This window comes from Camelus bactrianus, chromosome 11 (genome assembly GCF_048773025.1).
Source record: "Camelus bactrianus isolate YW-2024 breed Bactrian camel chromosome 11, ASM4877302v1, whole genome shotgun sequence".
NCBI classification, from domain to species: domain Eukaryota; kingdom Metazoa; phylum Chordata; class Mammalia; order Artiodactyla; family Camelidae; genus Camelus; species Camelus bactrianus.
Window position 1 is genome coordinate 25,596,342 of NC_133549.1, and position 20,041 is coordinate 25,616,382.

General features: G+C 45.1%; 1 long non-coding RNA gene across 3 annotated transcripts in view; it reads left to right on the top strand.

Annotated features, from left to right (window-relative positions):
- Positions 1-20,041, top strand: part of LOC123612780 (uncharacterized) — a 430,881-nt gene that overhangs the window by 126,109 nt on the left and 284,731 nt on the right. For all 3 annotated transcript variants that reach the window (XR_012510109.1, XR_012510108.1, XR_006720056.2), the window contains one exon: positions 4,225-4,395. This is a non-coding gene — a long non-coding RNA (uncharacterized LOC123612780). The remainder of the gene's footprint in view (positions 1-4,224; positions 4,396-20,041) is intronic.

Consider the following 20,041-nt stretch of genomic DNA (forward strand, 5'->3'; position numbering starts at 1 on the left):
CTTTCCTAGAGAAGATGACCCAGGAGCTGTGTTATGAAAGATGAGGAGCTATGGACCTGGAGACAAGGTGAGGGTGGCATTTCGGTGGGGAGGGGCAGGACAGGCAAACGCATGGCATCACAAACCCCGCTGGCGTGTGCAGAGATGGTCCTCCCAGTAGAGATTTGTATCCTCTTTCTGATCATGAAACCAGAGTCTCTTTCAGTCTCCTCTGTAAACTAGAGAAAACACAGTCAAAGTCAGGGCGCACGTCACCCCGCTCCTCCACACACCCTGAAACTCCAAAATAAAAATTGCACTCACTCTGCCGGATTCTCTGTGCTTCCAACGCTGCCGGTGTCTAGGGTGGGAACTGTGTGGACCTGAGAGGGGTGGCTGCAATTATGATGAAAGCTGGTGAATTCTCCATGGCCTTGATCTCAGCGTGCCTTGACGGAACCCAAGTCTGTCTGTCTCTACCCAGTGAGAGCCTGGCCCCAATTCTAGCAGATTTAATAGCGTCTCATTTATTTTTCCAGTCTTCATCAGCATGCTTCTAAGTAATTGTCTTCACATCCCATTACCATTTTCTAGAATCTTCCCTGCAGAGGAAAACCAACACACCAACCCGCCACTCTGGTTAAACGTTGGCAGATGCCTTGCGAAGTTTTATAAAACATACATTAAGCAATCCAGCTGAAAGCCTGTTGTAACAAGCCATTTGATTTAGTGAACTGTCTGCACTGAAGAGGTTTTGTCATATTTACAGTGTCTTTCACCAACTTATGTCCTTTTAAGCCAAAAAAGAAAGCAAAGGAAAGGGAAAAAAAAAAAAAAAAGAGGAGGGGAAAAGGTGAGTTACTTTTCAGGGTAAAGACAGAAACACAAAGGGTAAAATTGCTTGCTTGCAAATGTTTCCCTGAAGCCACGTGGTTTGTATATATAAGGGACACATGAGCCCTGAAAGGCCTAAACCCTTCTCTGCTCCTCAGGAGTACCCTCTCTTTTTGTATAACAGGTGATATCAGATAAATAAATAAGTAAATTTAAAAAAAAAAAAGAGTACCCACTTTTGTAGTGGTTAAGGATCGGCTGAACCATGGAACCGGCAGGAGCCACAACCGGAAACGGTCTGTTCTTGCCACATGCTGGTGTGCGGTCAGTGTTAGTGTGATACTACACCGTAAGGCACTGCTTGTGAAAAAAATAGCCATTTGAAAGTGAAAATCACAAGGCTTTTTCTTTGACAAGATAGGTGCCTCCCGGAAGCCATATTATCCCGTGGACCCTCCGGTTATTAGTTCGGGGCAGCAGAATCAATGGTTTAACCCCAGTGACCCGGCACTTCTGGGGCTGAATGCGTCCAGGGATGGATTTGTTATTTACATAGAAAGGCAGCGGTTCTGATGTGGCCGCTGGGTCATGATTCTTGTTTCCTATCAAGGTGTGTATCTTTGCAAGAGCCCTCTCTATTAGCAGGAGGCCATCGGTCTCTTTCTGGTTTATACTAGGGCGGCATTCCAGGCAAGCCGCCAGTTGAACAGGGGTCTGTGTTATACAAGGTTTCAGCACCCAGGGAAGCATTTGTGTATGTAGATGTGTACTTCTGTGCATATATATTCACAAGCCTTGTCCAGCCGTAGTCTCTCTGAAAGCAGAGCCTGAGACAAAGACTTGCACGCAGATGGTTTGTGTAAAAAGTGATCGTAGGCGGCGGAAGTGAAGGATGGAGGGAGCGAGTGAGGGAAGGAGGCAGGTCAGTAGGGGATGTGTTACTGAGTTGACCATTGTGTGGGCAACTGGTGCTGCACCCCAAGGAGCCTTCTGGGAGCTCAGGAAACGCATCTCAGACACGTCTGTACAGCTGATGCAGAAGGACGCGCTGGCACAGCAGCTCCCGCCTGGCACCAGCCAGGGTGGCCCCCGGGGCTCTAACTCATCTTCACCTCCTGGATGTAGTTGAGGGTCCTAGATCTTACCCTAGGGCCTCAGAGAAGCTCCAGGGCAGAAAGTGGAAATGTGAGGTGTGAGGCATGGTTAGGCAGATTTTAAGTGTTTAGATCTGTTAGTGTTGATGAATGCATACACTCGTACATGTAACCCACACCACTAGCAAGATATGGACGACTTCCCTCATCCCAGAAGTATCCTTGTTCCCCTTCCCAATCAACAACCCCCACCCCACCCAGCACGCTGCCCTGAAACTCCAGAAGTGATCACTGGTTTGATTTCTCTCACCATATATTAATTTTCTCTCGTTGCAAACTCCATGTACATGGACTCATCTGACATGTACGATTTTGTGGGTGGTTCCTTTCACTTAGCATAATGTTCTGGAAATTCACCCATATTGTTTCATGTCTCTGCAGTTTGTACCTCTTTATTCCCGTGTAGTATTCCTTTGTATAAATCTCCTGTGAATTGTTTATCCATCGTACTATTGATGGACACTTGAGTGGTTTCCAGTATGTCACTATGATGAATAAAGTTGCTGTGAACAAGTCTTTTTGTGGACATGTGTTTTCACTTCCCTTGGATAAATACCTAGGAGGCTGCCGGGTCATAGGATAGCTGTACATTTCACTATGAAACAAAAGTGGTTGTAACATTTTACACTCCCACCAGCATTGTATGGGAGATCTGATAGCTCCAGGGCCTTGCCAATAACTGGTATTTTCAGTCGTTTTCATTTGAGCCATTCTGGTGAGTCTGTAACACCATTTCATTGTAGTTTTAATTTACATTTCCCTGATGACTAATGACACTGAGCAACTCTTACACTTCCATGTGCTTATTGGCCATTTGAAAATTCTCTTTGGTGAATGTCTGTTCAAATCTTTTGTTCACTTTTTATTGAGCTGTTTTTCTTTTCATCACTAAGTTCTATGAATTCTTTAGATTTTCCGGAATCAAGTCCTTTATCAGATACATGGGTTGCAAATGCTCTTTCCCAGTTTGTGGCTTGCCCTTTGATTTTCTTAACCGCGTCTATCAATAAGCAGAAATGTAAAAATTTGACTTTGTTCGATAATTGTTTTTCCCTTTGATGTTGAGGGCTTTCTGGGTCCTCTCTAAATCATCTTTTCCGATTCCAAGGTTGTAAAGACGTAGTCCTAAGTTTTCTCGCAGAAGCGTTGTAGTTTTACAAGGCATATGCGGGATTGTTCTGGATAGTCTGTGCCCGCTTATATTTCTTACCAAGAAGAGTTGGTAGTAGGTACTTTTTATTACCTCTGAACACTGATGGAGGCATTGCCTTGCAGACTGATGAATTATGGAGACCTTTAAAACTCTCAGCTACGTTCGTCATGTTTACATCAATATCTGCCCCTGGGATGGGATGTTAGGTCAGGGAGGGAGAAAAGGTTCCTTGGATTTACTTTGGGTGATGCTGGTGGGGTTATCCCAGCACACATGCCCCTGTCACTATACACACGGTCACTCTGCAGTTGAAACCTGACTTATGTTAAATGCCTGTGTTGACACTTCTCTCCTCAAATGAAAGGGCTTTTTATTTAACGGGTGGCTGCTGAATTTGTGGGGGCCGCCAGGTCATTAAAATGATGTTTGTTTGAATCTGGCAGAATGAAAAATTGGACTTATATTGACTTTTTTTTTGTTCCCAAGGCTGTTCTCACCATTCACCCCTAACAATACTCTTTTGATTTTATGAAGAAGCCGTTACAAAAAAGAGCAAAATGCAGCAGAGGCCCACGGCATGTTCTAGGCTTCCTTGGTGTGTGGTGTCTCTCTTCTCCAGTGCCTGCCGGTGAAGAAATGAAGAGGCCCTGGATTACACAAACAAATTAGGACCAGAACTGTCTTCTCTGAAATGGCATATTAATTGTACAGACTGTCATTGCATACCAGCTGGTCATTAATTTATGTATTTAGGCAACATCTTAACATTTGGGTCTTAGGGGAAAGAGGGCTGGAGTCAGAAGCTTAGAGTTATATTCTGGGTCCTGCTGCTTGCTATTGATGTGATCTTCAGTGTATCTTATATTCTCCGTGAGTGTGGGTCTTGTCATCGGTAAGATGGAAACGGTAACAGCTAGGGTGTCGGTCGGAAAAGGCTAAGCTCTGCTGAAGTCACCAGTACAACTTCAAACCTTTGTGGCTTAGTTGTACAGCCTGTTCCTGAGTAAGATCTATTTAATTCTTGAGCATCTCATGCTAGTCTTCAGTGTCTCTCTTCCATCTGCTGACTCAGGGATTAAGACCTCTTCATTTTCTCCTTGCCAGCTCACCAGCGGGCTTCCGGAGGCACCACAGTGGCGAGATGGGGAGATGGAGGAAGCACACTGCCTGTTAACTGCCTAGACACTCATCATCTCTGCTCATGGTCCATGTGAGCGAGTCCCTGACCTCCGGCATGGAAGGCTGGCAAATGCAAGGGAGCGTGTGCACTGTTTGGTGAGCACTTCCTGTCTTTGCTGTGTGTGTCTCACGTATGTTCTGGGATGCTCAGATGAAATTACAGATTAAAGCACATTATAAATAATTGACAATAGTTACAACAGGATTATATTACTTTATATTCTATTCAAGACGTGCTGATTTCGATATGTTTGCTGGCATTTGTACACAGTTACTTCTTTTTTTAATTTGTTTATTTTATTTATTTTTTTACTGCTGCCTCACTTTGAAATAGAAACAGCAGCCATAACTTTTCTTAAAGGCTGGTTGGAAAACTGGTTCTCCGACCTTTTTTGCACCTAAACACACACTCACCCATCACTTGATTAGAGTAACAGAGTGAAAACACATTGAAATGAGGGGAAAATCTGAATTACAGGAGAGTTTTAAAGGAAATACAGGAAGCTTGTAGACATGTGAACTAGCTGCTAACAACCCTGCAGGTTCTGTTTGAATGACCATTAAGACACCTCTGTACCGAGCAGCTGTCATTCATGCGGCTAAAGCCTTTCTTGAGTAGCTTAAACATGACTCCTATCTGTCTTGTTTGTGTTATTGATTTGTTTAGTGAAACCACTACTCAAAGAGAGTACAAAGGCAGGCTTCAATGCAGGCCGAGCGGCATTATTATAATTCTGGAATGAGTGGAATCTGCAATAATGAGGTTTTATTTTACTTTGCCCTGGAGGTTTCTGTGTAGCATTGGGAGAGGAAGGAATATTTGTTTTTATTTAAAAGACACACAACTTTCATTGTGTTCAAAGTGGAGTTAGAAAACAAGTCAATAAAACAGCGTCATGGTGCAGTGGGACTCGCTCTGTTCTTAATTTCGCTGTTCAAGGCATTTAACTCAAAAGAGCTGGGGAGTTTCTCCCCTCACTATTTGGCTCATTTAATTTTGAACTCGGGGCTTATAAACAGAGCTGCAAAGTCACTGTCTTTGTTATTAATTTCTTGTTTGATTTTCTAAAGCTCTGAACCATGGATTCTGTGTGTGGTGTGTGTACAAAGTCTTTTTCAGGCGAGGTGAACCATCTACCAGTGGTCACGCACATGGCCGCAACCTAGAGAAACCCCTGTAGACCTGATGGTAACTCTTGCTCTTGTTTGGTTTCTGTACCACATCTGTATAAAACACTGCACATGGAACACATGTTCTTGGGCTTGGAACAAAGAGGGGCTGTTGGTTGTCTTCCTGCCCGGGCATCCATTCCCTCTCTTAGGTGACATGCTCTTTGCATGACGTGCAGTCCTGGCGGGACTTTAACTGGGATGCCCTGCCCTCTCTTGGCCAAGATAGGGGCACATGACCAAGCTAAGCCAATCAGAATCCTCTCTCCTAGGAATCTGCATATTGACGACAAGGATGGAAGCTGTTATAATTGATTCTATTTGACAGTTGCCTCCTAAAGGGTTTCATTATTTCCTGCTATCTGGATTCCTCAAGGTTCTCTGAGTCTTCACTCTCCGATACTTGATATTTCATCCTTTTCGTTAGTTCTGTGTGCACCCCATACCTTTTCAATGTTTCTTTTTTTCTGTTAGATGAATTCTTGTTGGTTTCTATTGCCTGCATATTCTGTTTTTGTATATTTATTTGCATTTGCCTTAGAATCATAGAATTTTAGTAGGATGGAACCTTAAACTCAAAATGCATTGAAGTGGGATCTGAAAGGTGGTCCAAGCTTCTTCATTACATTATCATTTCCTCTATTAAAAGGGGTCAAAAGAACTATTAGCTGAAGACTGAAAATATTTTTGTCCCCTGGTTATGATAATTAAAGTAAAAAGAATCCTCTTTATTGTAGCCCTACAGACTCAATCCCTCAATTGGCATTGCTATTTGGGATCCGCACAGGCACCCCAGTCACAAATTACCTAAAACCAGATGCAATTTCCTCCAAACTTGCTCCCCAGGGAGCCAAACGGAGGAGAGTTCAGGATAAGAAGCGAGTTCTCGTTTTTATTCTGTTGCAACTTCTCACCTGGAGTCCTTACTAGAAAGGTGACATCTAATAGAATAATTTAGGACTATATTTTTTCCAGATGCTTCTAAAAGCTTTTATCTATCTATCTATTTATCTACCTCTCATTATTCTTCACTGCAAGTGCATTCCTCATTTGAAAAATAGAGAAGGAAAAAAAATCGCACCTAATCTAGCATGCAAAGACAGCTCTGATTAACTTTTCGATGTGGTTCCTTTTCTATGGATTTTAATGCGGTATTGCTGATAGAACATAGACATTTTTCATCTTGCTTTTTACTTAATGTTATATAGTGAGGAGTCTCTGTATGGCAATACAGTTTTCAAAACCGGCTTCCAAAGGGCTCCATATTATTCTATTAAGTGGCTCTTCTGTATTTACTCAGCCATTTCCCCTCTGGACATTTAAACAGGTTGAGTAAATATAGGTACTGAGGCTTCATACCTACCCTTGCAGTCCAGACAGCGCCAAAACTTGCCGTGGCAGGGAATTTGTGAAGTGTTTGCCATTCATTTGGCTCTCTTGCTCCTAGAGACAGGATTGCTGAGATATAATTGCTTATCACAACATAAATACCTGTGGTCACAAAGCAGTGGGAAGTTTTTAAAATCCAAATTTGATACTGACCCACGAAAACTTGCCAGGACAATGGATTTTTTTTTTTTTTATTCCTAGCCACTAGAGTCAGTAAGATTTTAATAATTGGTATTTAATTTCTATCACTGAGTTTATCGGGTTTAAGTTTTGGCTCTTGATCTCTTTTAATTTACTTTTGCTCCTTTCCCTATATTTCAGCAGCAAGTGATTATGTTTGGGTTTCCACTCTTGGAGGGCAATCCTTGGTCTGAACTGTTTTCATTTATTTTATTTTAAAATTACAAAGACATTTCCAGTTATATTTGGTTTTGCAATTCATTCCTCCTCTGTTTCACAAAAACCATAAAACCCACATTGTCTAAAAATGCTATGTTGAGCAAAATGGATTCAGTCCTCCTCGGAGAGCAGAGAAGGATGGAGCCAGTGTATGTTATAAACATTTCCAGGGAGATTGTCTCTTTCCCAGAACTGGTTTTAGTCAAAGGCTGCTGACCAGTTGTGTGATTTCATTTGGGGTCGCTGACCCTGGACCCTACTTGAACTTGACTCTGGATGTCATGTAGGCATCTGTCCACATCACATCTACGTCCTCAATCTCCATTCCTGCTGCTTCAGCCCCTGCCATTATTTTTTGAGGACCCGAGCCATGAAAACCCAGGACTTTGGATTTCTGAATGAACATTTCTCATGTTAAACTTGGTGGTTTCCTGTCACAGAAGCAAAGACTCGGTGAATTCTGATTGTTCTGCAATGTGGATCTTTCTTTTCCAGTTAGATTAAACATCCTCATTCCCTTCGATTGCAACATTTGATCTTCCACGCTCAGAGCCTGCAGTCTTTGAACAGTTTATTTTCGGCAGATTATAACTGGCCTTTCATTTTCCAATCGGAGGAAAACCAAGTGGAAAGTGTGGGTTTTCTGGGGATTTTTTTCCCTGTCTGCCCTCGTATTTAATTGAGGTCTGTGATGGATGGAACGCAGACGGAGGACTTTCTCAGGCAGGCCCTTGCTTCTGGTAGGTAGCTGTGCTCTCAGTGTTGTCAGACAGAATCCGACTTCCCCTGCGTAAAATTATGGGTATTAGTACCTGGCCATTGTGTCAATGGTAGGCAGCCCAAGACTTGGAAGAGAATTTTCAAAGAATCTGAGGCTTGCTCCCTCCACAGAGACCACTTTACAATCCTCCCTGCTACCCTCCAGCCCTCTTTTATTTATTTATTTTTTTTTTGGTGAGGGAGGTAATTAGGTTTATTTATTTATTTTAATGGAGGTACTGGGGATTGAACTCAGGACCTCGTACCTGCTAAGCAGGCACTCTACCACTGAGCTATTACTTTCCCTCCCCAGCCCTCCTCTCCTTCCATGATTTAGGGAGGGAAGAGAAGGGGAGAAATGTGTAGTCGGCATACTGCTCACCATGCTGGTATTTCGGGGATGGGGAAACTGTCCATTCCTCGTGGGACCTTAGGCGATGGATGTGCATGCGAAGTACCTTTGGCAGGTGAGCATCCCCCTCTAGTCTCCGGTCCACTTGGTGCCACTTCTGTTGCTTACTCACACTGCTCTTACTATTTTTGCAAAGTCTCCCTTCCCTGCTAAACTGTGAACTAGTTGAGGGTAGGGAGACATCTTGATCAGCAAATGTTTGTTGAGTGAATAAATAAAAGAGTCCCTGCTGTGTGTCTTCCTGGGCCTCTAGGCTAAGAGGAGGAGCCATGACTTCCCAGCTGGATTTGAGGAGGTTTGCACATATTCCATGGGCCTTCTTTCCCAGCAGCACTTGCCTTGGTTTCCTGTGGCTGCCATATCAAATTACCACCAACCAGGTGGCTTGAGACAATGGAAATTTATTCTCTTACACTTTTGGAGGCCAGAAGTCCAAAATCAAGTTGTTAGCAGGGCCTCCCTGCCTCTGAAGGCTCTAGGGGAGAATCCTTCCTTGCCTCTTCCGGGTTCTAGTGGCTCAAGCATTCCTTGGCTTCTAGCTGCGTAATTTACATCCCTGCCTCTGCCTTCACATGTTTTTCTTCTCTTCTCATGTCTTCTCTTCTACTGTCTCTTGTGAGGATTTAGGGCCATTGGATTGGATTTAGGGCCCATCCACACAATCCAGGGTGATCTCATTTTGAGATCTTTAATTTAATTACATCTGTAAATACCCTTTTCCCACATAAGGTCACATTCATAACTTCTGGGGATGAAGATGTGGGGGTGTCTTACAGGGGACCGTGGTTCCCCCTCCTCCGTGCCCAATCTAAGTTGTGCTAAAGGGGGCTGGCTTTCAGAGGGTTACACCTTCATCTGAAAGACTAAGTTGACCTAGAATGTGGTTCTGCCACGTAGATAGTCAAGGACCATGATGATCTCCTGTCCCCTCCCTTCAGTTCCATCCACTTGTCCCCAGGAGATGGACAGCTTGGATTTTCTCTCTCCTTTCTATTTTGAGTTGGGGCCACTTGTTCAAATATGGAGCCTCTTCTCCGAGGAACAGGGCCAAACTTCCACATTAGTTGGTAATTACTTGTGAATATGCAATTGAAAAAAATGCCCTCTTACCTAACAATTCATTACTTAATAATGTGTTAATTATTTATGGAGAGACGGTATGAAAGATGTCTTTTTTGACTTCAGTCAGTGTTTGAACTGTCTAGGCATTGATAAAAGAATGAAATCCTTTCCTTTTCCAAGGTGGATCTTATTTGTTCTCTGTCCGATCAAGGCTTTTTCAGCAGTGAGATTCTAAGCACAGCCCAGATGTAAGGTGGCAGCTTCTTGGGAGCAGCTATTACCTTTTGTTTCTTTCTCTCATCACTTGACTTCGTGATTTTTGTTTGAGTTAAGTCAAGTCCTGACAGTACAGAATCGACCGTTAAATGAGTTTTCGAAGGTGTGGTTCATGAAGGCTCCCTGGGAACACCCAAGGCTGCACTGGAAATAAACAGAGCTGAGTCAACCTCCTCACTTTCACTGAAGAATCTAGGATTAAGTTCTCGAATCTTAGAAGGGAGAAAGTAGAAGTGATTAGAATTGGAAGGTAAGGATTCTGGCTCCTTTGCTAACCAGTGAGTGACCTCAGGTATGACACTTTAAGTTCTCTTGGTTTCAGTGTTCCCATTTCACATGGGTCTAAAACTACCAACCCTCCTTTAGTTCTGAAAATCCAGTGCTCCCCATGACTCTAAGAGTCATTTCTAGCTCAAAAATTAAATTTCTACAATCGATATCTTTATCTAAATTACTTGCAAAACAACTTTGCAAGTTGGAAATAGATAATCTACAAAGTTACCCATCATTTTCTATGCATTCAGTCTTTCTCCAAAAGCAAGTTGTTGTTGTTGTTATTATTATTATTATTATTTTGATTGTACCTTAGAGTTCCAAGTTGTTTTGGACAAGAAAAAACCTTAGGTGTCCTTGCCCAGGTCTTGGCTAATTCCATCTCTCCACCTGGGTCTTTCATAGCTGAGATGTTTAGCTTAAACAGGAAGCTGTCTAAAATTTTAGCAGGAAGTTAGCTACATTAATCAGTACACTTCATGCTAACAGCAGCCCCGATCTCAGTGACTTAACACAATAAAATCATATGGCTTGCTTACACAAAGTAAGATGTAGACGTTCCTGATGGGGAAGCTCTACTGGGAGGGAAGCTCCTTCTGCAAGCTGTGACCCAGACTTCCTCTGTCATTTGATTTCCCTCCAGGGCTCATGTTTATGGCCTGGAAGAATGAGGGAGGTGGGCAAAGAAGATGGTACCAGGAATTGTGTGGTCCCAACCAAACTATGAAGGATGTTGGGAACGTAATTCATCCTGTGTGGCCAGGGAAAGGAAACAGGTTTGATGAGCACATGGTGTTTTTCCTGCCATGGTAATTCTACTGCCTACTTTGGAGTGATGAGGAGACAGAGGCCAAATGATCACCCTTAGCCCTCATGGTATAGCTGGAGATCTTAGAGGAAAATTTGTAATTTCCATTGCACTCCTGAAGACATTGATCCAAGCTTGCCTTGTCATCATTCTTTACCACAGAAACATTATTTAACCCAGGACTATAGTTTTATTCTTTAATTTACATCATGTGCTCCCAATGCCTCATGGGAATAAAACAGGAAATAATGTGGGTGACTGACAGCCTCTACTCACTGAGGCTTCTACTTCCTTGTAAAAGGGCATCCAACCACATGTTAAGAGGTTGGAAGGGTAATAATCATGATAATAGCCAACATCTATTAAGTGCCTACTATATACTTAGCACCGTAGTAGGCGTGCATTAGGTCTACCTTATTTAATTCTCCCATTTGATCTTCAACTCTTGCTTTTACCAAGTGACTTGGAAACTGACTAACTTCTAAGGACGGATCTCTAAGTGATTTTGAGGAGAACAATTATAATCCCTTTTAAGGTGATCCCTTTGGGAACAGCAATCATTTGGATGGATAAGTTTTGATGGGTTTGTGAAAACATCAGTCACGTGACCAAGAGTCCCATCTCAAGTGACTTGGTGGGGGCCTGGGGCTGGCCTGTCATCACCTCTGCTAGCAGAGGGGGGTGGGGGGAGGTGTTGCCCATCTGCTCTTCATTTTCCATGTTGACTGCTCAGCCAGCAAGCTTGCAGTCAGAATGTTGGAGAGATCTCCCTGCCCATCTAAGTGGACAGAACTGCCTGTCAAAAATGGAGTGTGTCAATATTCTCTCGGGTTCTCATGTTTTGGGGAGCTGTGCTTTGGGGGACACCGATTGAAGAGTAACTACAGGGGTTGGTAAAGGTGGTATTAATGGGTCCAGACACTTTCATAGATGAAATTAACATCTCTAAGTATCCTTCCTTCTCCTGGAGGTAGTGGCTGGATCTGCTCCTTGACCAGCAAAAATTAGGGCTCCCTATGCGTCATCCAGTTTTATCCTATATAAAATTATGTGGCTGGGGGATGTCTGAGTCCTGCCTTCTCTCCTCCATGGCTCCAGAGATGGCCCTGAAGATAAATTTCCTAGGGACTTTTGTGGGGCTGGAGTGGAGTGGAGTTGAAGGTCACCAAGCTGTTAGCACAGACACCTAGTCTTTAGAAAATGGGCACCTCCAGCACAAAGGCTGTTTTTGTTTGAAATGGACACTCAAAAATATTTTCAGAACAGGTTTTCAAGGGAACTTTATGCCACCAAGATAATGGGAGACATTTCCCCATCCCTAAGGATGTCTACCTAGTGATGCTTTGTCCTGCTGTGCAAAGGTGATCAGAATCTGGGCCAACAGCTTTATAAGTTACAGCTTCTGTTTCAATAAGTCATTAGGATTTCCAGTGAAAATGGGCTAAAGCAAAATGTCTTTAAGGTGTAAAATCATAGCTTTTTATTCCTGAAATCTAGGTTTAAATGTCTCAGTTCCATTCAGCTGTCCAAGGGGAGGAGGGAACAGGGTAACTTGGCAAATGCGCTGAAGCACTTTTAGGAGCAAATGGCGGGTTTGAACACAGGCCCTTACCTGTGTGTGTTAATCCTCTCCCAGGGCCTGTTTCTGGGCTGTGTGAATTTGGCCGTGATGGCTTCATAACGCAGCCTGGAAAATGGAGGTTCCAAAGGAGGTGAGCTTCCTCTTCCGTCCTTTCTTGAGGCTTAGCTGCACAGTTGGGGGTTGTGAGCATCCAGTAGATTATTAGCCAGGACGAGGTTAAAGTAACACCAGAGCACTTGACCTTCAGCCTTAACGAAGGGAACTGGTGGGTGACCTTGATTTTTTTGGAACACACACTTTCTGAGAGTAACATAGACCTTTTTTTTTTTTTTTTTCCTTTTCTATTTTCTGATCATCAGGGATGGTCTTTGGTCTCAGCCCTCACACTCTGGTGGATAATCAAATAGCCACCAAACAAGTACACAGTATATCAGTAAGGCTTGATTTGAAAGTCTTTTGCTAAATAGCCGTCACCTGGCTTCAGGAGATGGGCTAGTGGTGATCATAAAATTATTATTGAAAGTGTCTATTATCTTTCTGGGAGATGCCCTTTCTTTATGACAGTTGGGCTGATTACATTTCCATGGTTAAAATTTCACTATGGCCTGTGTTTTGCTCAGGGTCTCACAACTTGCTGAGAGCTGAAGCCTGTCACCTGAGAGTTCCTTTGGGGAATTTGATTTTATTAATGCTTTACGGTTAGTGGCCTTTAATTAATGTTAAATGAAAATGGGATTCTAAAAGGGTTACAGAGGACTTTTCACTGGGGTGTCAAAATAATTTACAATGATTAATAAGCTTTAAATAACCATCACAAGAGAGTATCTGAATTTCATTTTGATGGTATGGCATTGCCTGGAATATGTTTATAATTTTTTTTAAAAAATGTGTCCTTGGGAAAAATGTCTATCTGATCTTACTAGTAAGAAATGTAGCACTTTTGCTGAGCAACTGGTCTGCCATTAAGGGATGGCTGTTAGGACAACAGACAAGAGCTGCCCTGGTGGCCTGCCCTGAGCTATTATGGGATGCAGCACAGGATGCCTGAGCTAGCTTTATTTATCCATCTCTTGTACCTTGTACCCACCCCCCGCAACACACACTCACACACCCATACACACACACACACACTCACCCGTACTCCTATTTTGGAGAAAGGTGGAGTATAAACAAATAAAAGCTAACATTTACAGAGAGTTGTCATGTGTCAGGTCATGTGCTGTTTCTAGGCAGTGTCTCATTTGAATCTTCCAGTAGCTCCGTGAGGTAGGTCATGGTACTCTTCCCATTTTATGGATGAAGAATCCGAGGCTCACCGTGAGGAATAACTTGCCCAAGATTCTCACCTAGTAAGTGACAGAGTGGGGTTTAAATGCGGGCATGGTCAGAACTCAGAACCAGTGTATTATACTGTTTTTCACTGATACGCAGATAAAATTCCGAGCCCGTTTTCCTGCGGGCAAGGGTCACAGTGGCCCGGGGATCAGGGCAGATCTCCACGTCCATGAGGAAGGGTCAGGGGACCAGAGCAGGGGCTCTGTGAGGCACACTGGGCACACTCCACAGAGGGAGAGGTTGTGTCACGGTGGCCACCATGGTACCCAGGGCCAGTGGGCACCCCTCCATACCCAGTTCTGATGGATAAGCAGCTTGAGGGATGCTGGCTGCTGGCAGACAGCTTTGTTTAGAAAAGATAGCAGTCTTGACTCCACCCTATTTCATGAAATTGTTCCTTCCATATTTTTATATAACACATTAAAAATGGGTCTGAAGTGTCACATAGAAGAGAGGGTTCGAGTCCGTCCTGACTTACCCTTTCCTGGATCCTCCAGGGCCAAGTTTTAACTCCATCTGCTCTGCCCCTGTCCCTGCGCCCTCCCTTGGGGCATTTGGCCCCTCTCCCACCTTCTTTGCAAGTTCTTTTCTCTCTGAGAGATACAAATTCCTTTGCTGGAGACCTGGAGCCCAGCTTGAGTAGGGCACTCAGAGAGCACGTGAAACAGCACCCTCTGCTTTCACCAGGCAGCTTCTGGGGCCAGGCGCAGTGGTGGGCATGTGCACCCATCATCTCGCTCATCCGTCACGGCAACTTGCCTCTCCTGGTGAAGCCACCTGAAGGTGTCTGCTGCCACACCCACCCTCCCCCCACACACGCCCCCACCTCCCTTACACACACATCCCCCCCACACCCACATACACCCTCCCCACACCCCCCATTCCCCCTACACACATCCCCCACAAACACCCACACCCACACAGCCACAGACACCCACCCCCCGAGGAGGCATACGTATCCATCATGAGTCTTTGGATGATCTGAATCTACTTCTCTCCAGGATCCGGGTGTTAGAGAGCTCGGTGGCAGTGACAACAGAGCTAAGGTCACTGAGTCCCTGCGTGGGCCGCGTGGTCTGTAGGCAGACTCGCTGTGCTCACTCTCTGTCACCCCGACTGCCGCCCGGTCTTACTCCATGAGGGGCTTGGTGCTCTTACCACGATCGTCATGTTCCATCCCTGTGAGTGAGTTTTCAGATCAGCGTCTGCCTCCACCCACAGCTGTAGGATGGGGGGGGGACAAGGACCCCTTCCTTTGGTTGACCCAGGTGCCCCCAGGGCTGGGTGGCCCTCAGGAATGGTGTCCTGAGTGGCTGAGTGTGTAGGGGAAGGGGCACCTGGGGGCTTGTGCAGTCCCTGGGACAGCCCTGCTGGGGTCCAGGCGGACCTGACAGATGCTCTTGGTCAGCTGACGCCGCTCATTCCCACACCTTGTTAGAAGGGAGGTGCTGACTGGTGACCTGTGGAGAGTGGTCTTAGAGTCTGTGGGCCCCTCAGTTTGTCACGAGCTGACCACAGCTTGCACTCACATCGTATCTGCCAGGACATGGGAGCTGCTGAACTTCAGAGCTGAGAAAAGTAAACGTCGCCATGGAAACTGTCTGGCTTAATTGGTTGAACTTTATAATGGGCCCTCCTGGAGAGGCCTTGTGCGCATTAACTGTTTTCTCTCAGGTCCGGGGGTGGGGGTTACTCTGCTGTCACAGCTCGCCCTTTGATTCTCCTGCCTGCCCTGCGGTGCAGACCGCAGCCTCCTTCTCTTCTCTTTTCTGTGTGTGCACATGCATACAACCGTGTTTGTGTTGCAGGAGTGTGTGTCTCCGTACGAGTCTGTGGGGGATGTGAATACACGTGTCTGGGCCTGGGTGCAGGCGTGTCTGTGCGTGCACAGGTGTGACTGTGTACTTGTGTGTGTATCTGCTGTGTGTGCACTTGACTGTGCACAAGGATATGTATCCATGTGTGCACGTGTGTGTCTATACGTGTGAGTGAGTGTGAGTGAGTCTGTGTGCACACAGGGCCGTGTGTGTTTGTGTGCGGGTGTAGTTGTCAGCGTGTGCACACGTGTGTCTCCGTGTGTAGCTGCGGGTGAGTCCGTGTGTGCTTGCGTGACCCCCCGCCCCCGCCCGGGAGGGAGATGATGGCCCGTCGCGCTCCCCGTCTCTCCGCATGTTGATATTATCACTTCTGCTTCCCAAGTCTGGCAGGAGACGCAGAATTAAACACAGACGCTCTGGTGCCAAAACAAAATCGTGAAAAGATTTGAAGCCCCCGGTCCCTAAACTTGCAGCCTATCATGCTGGGAACAAGCACGGCTTTGTTTTATTTCCTGCGCTGCACGGGGGTAGAACAGTCTGGAGCCACATTGGTTCTGATAGAAGAGCTGACTCGAAGCCAGGGAATTTCAAACTGCTGAAACCCAAGGCAGAATGGAGACAGCAAGATGTGATGGGAAGGGGAAAAAAAAACTTATAAGAGGGGAAAAAGGCATTCTTACCTCGGGATAGGAATGAAGAGAAGTGGCAGTGCAATGTTTGAGAAATATAGAAGCACAAAGAGGGAAAAAACGGTTCAGGCCAAGAAACCCGGCAGAGGTCGGCAACCTCGGATCTTGCTTTGCCCCGGATCCGGCTCAGTGGGTGGTGCTGACAATAAAAAAGGGTAGATGGAACTGGGTCCATTCGAAAGCGTTCTCATGTCCAACCCTTGATTGCACGTCTGGGGAAACGAAGGCCCAGTTGGGAAGCCACGTCCCTGAGTCACAGGGGCCTGGGGCCCAGCAGCCTGGGGCTGGGTTCTCCGACTCTCAGCCCAGTGCACCCTGCGCCTTGGGGTCCCATCGAGAGGCAAGAGTGGAGTCTCCCCACGTGTCCTGGGCTGCCTCATTGCCTCAGTGCTGCACTTTCTGAAAACAGGTTTTTCTCTTTTATTTGGAGCCTCTGATCTTGAGCTGGCCTTATCTGAATTTTCTGGTTTTATTTTAATAATAGGGTTCGGCACAATGGTATCAACCAGGTCGTGTTCTCACTAATTATGACTAAAGCATTTCTTTCTTCTTTTTTTCCCTTCATCTGCCCCAAGGGAATTGATGACAGTCGTTCCCTAAACCTGTACACCCCAAGGTGGCTGGCCTCCAGGTCAGTCGTGACTGAGAAGTAGAAGAGGTTTGTGGGACGGTCAGGCGAGGCCACAGGAGTAGAACTGGGGGGACAGGAGTTAAGGGAGACTTGTCACACTGCCGGGGTGGGCGTCTGAGCCGGCTAGGCTCATCACCAACCCTGTGGAGTGTAAACAGTTACTCCTGAAGCAGTGTCCCTGAGACCACACAGGACCCAGAGCCTGGGGCCTGCTCCTGGACTGGTCCTCTCTCCCTGGGGTTCACCAGGCCAGGGGGATGGGATTTCTCTTGCTCTGCTCCAACCCTTCCACATCCGCCACTGAATTCATCACTGTCGACTGCATTCAGTAGGGGCAGCCTAACAGCCGTTAAAGCTACATTTCTAATCGGCTCAGATTCAGATGATAACTCTTCCCTCTGTTATCTTCTGCCAAGAAAACTTTGGGATTATAAATCTCCTTTATTGGGGCTTATAAAATGAATTGGGATATGTTCCTATAGGAGACTACTCTGTAGCTGCTAAAAAAGAGTGGGGCAAATTTATGTAAAGGAAAGAGATCCACAATGTTATTCCTGATTCTTTTACTTCGTTAAGTGAAAAAAGGCAGCTGTAGAAGAGCAGGGATTGTTTGATTCCATTTTTATTGCATAATGAGTCTATGTGGCTGGAAAGCCATGTACTAAACTGCTAGCAAGAGTTATCTTGGGGAGGCGGGGCTTGGGAACTTGTAATTTTTACTTTATGTATCTCTTCTCTCTGTCTCTCTCTCTCTCCTTCTATGATTCTACTGCATAAATAGTTTTTAAATTAAAAAATCTGTCTAAGATGGCAGGAGTTCATGGTAAGCGTCCCGCCTCTTTTTTTTGTTTGTTTGTTCAGAAGACCTGAATTTTCTCTTAACTATGGGTTTTAAATCTTTTTTTGGGCCATGGACCTTTTTGACAGCCTGGTGAAGAGGATTCCCTTCTTAGAACAATGCTTTAAATACATAGAATCAAATACACAGAATTACAAAGGAAACCAAATATGTTGAAATACAGTTAGCAAAATATTAAAAAATAAATTTATGATATATTAATATGTGTGCTCCTTAATGCATTAAAATATAAGATCTAGCTGCTAGTCGGATAACTCCTATAATTTAGAATTAGCAAGAACATATGTGGTATTTGGAGAGCTCTGCGCTCTCGCAGTTGAACGTTACAGGGTAATGTCTGTAACTGCCGTCAGTGACTGAGTCATATATGCTAATACTGCTGTGGCTTGTCGTTGTCCATCATAAGTGAAGGAAATACTAAACTGTAGTTGGGAGGACTGAAAATGAAGATGTCATTATTTTTTTCACATCCAATATCATAGACCCCTGTTTGAATTCCCCAGGCTGAGAATGAATGCCCTTGACTAGCTGTGAGGCGTGGAATCCTGTCACTCCATCTCTCAGAGTCTCAATCTCTCCATCTGTGAAAGGAGAGACTTAGCTCTGGCACTTGCGTGTCATCTTACGTGTCGAGTGTAAGTGATTAATAGTGACTTGGGGAGGCATGTTGAAAAAGTTAGCGAGATCATCTCTGAGATCGATTGGAAAGGATGCTGTAACTAACTAGTGATGTCTGCCACGGGCACTAGATGGGAGAGATGGGGAAGGGTACACATGGCACAGATTTCCATCCCTGGACCAGATGAGCTATGGTCCCTTTCAGTGCTGACGTTCTCATCAGCCTGAAATTAATTACTCTCTTCTGACTCTAATTAAAAATATCTCCCGTCCAACAACAATAACACCACCAAGAATCGTTAGCCCTTCCTGAGAGTTGTATGTGTGTGTGTGTGTGTGTGTGTGTGGTATGAGAATCCCTCCACCCCTTTAGACCACATCTTCGGACAGACTTCTCATTAAACGAAATTGTAAGCATTACCTCAAGTTTCAGTGATAGAAGGGTTACCGGGAACAGATTGTCTAGAAAGAAAACAAGAATTAGTAAACACAGTCTTACAAATGAGCCATCTGGAGATTTATTTACATAAGAAAAGAAGGAAGCCTTGGTATTTTCATGCTGGGGTTTGTTTCTCTTGCAAGTAGCCACAGGGGTGTATTTGTCAGGAACACACATTAAGCGTTTTAGCAAAGATTGCCCAAAGCATGAAAAACAGTGCTCATTTGGTTGGCTATTTGGGGAATGGGAAGGAGGAGAAGAGAGAGTGGGACAGTTACCAAAACAAAACAAAACAAAAACCCCAAAAACCCCCCACACTTTTTGAATTAGCATGGGATTTCAGAATAGCTACAATGCATTCACTCCCTAGTTTTTAAACTACACATTATCCCCAAAGTGTCAAATGAGAACAATTTTCCCTTAATAAGGGCAAATTGGGGGGCATTGAACAATCCTGCAAATGTAGAAGGACCGCAGAATAATGCTAGGGAATCCAAGCCTCCACACGATTTGACTTGAGGTGGGAAGAGTGACTCTTTGACCCCAGAGAGCCCCCCCGGGTGTTTGTCAGGCAGCTAGCTCTGCAGAACCGCTTAACCCCCTCCTCTCGCTTGTCCCTTTTCCACTGTTCCCTCAGGAAGTGCACACTGAAACAGTCCTCTCTTCCTAGGATTCCAGCTACATAACAGGGAGGACAACACAGAGTAGATAAAAGATGGATGGGGAGGGTCCTATGGGTGACCTCTCCCTAAGCCCTCAAACGCTGTGTTGGATGACGCCGAGGGGGCCCAGCTTGCATTGCGTGCTACACCTGCAAAGTGAGAGTCTGCGTAAAAATAGCCCCACAATGCCTGGACAAGCACTGTTTGGCCAATAAAATACAAATTAATAGGGGACTGACTTTATAGAAACATAGCTTTCTGCTCCTGGACTGGGCTGGGTTGTAAAGGATCTTACATGTTTGCTCTGGAAATTGTATAGCTCAGGGCAGTCATTCTTTACAGGGACAAGAAGAGGCAAGACTGAAAGGGCTGAGCAGGTCCCCTGCCCCAGGGCTCCTGGATTCAGAAACAGCTGCAAGGAGGGCGGGAAGTGAAGCCTGAAGAGAGAGCATAGCTGGAAGGCACCCAGCAATTCGGAGCCATCAACATGGAAGATAATTACCTGCTGACAGGTCTCTGGTGTATACCTGGATGGGTGTGTGTGTGCATGTGTGTGTGCGCG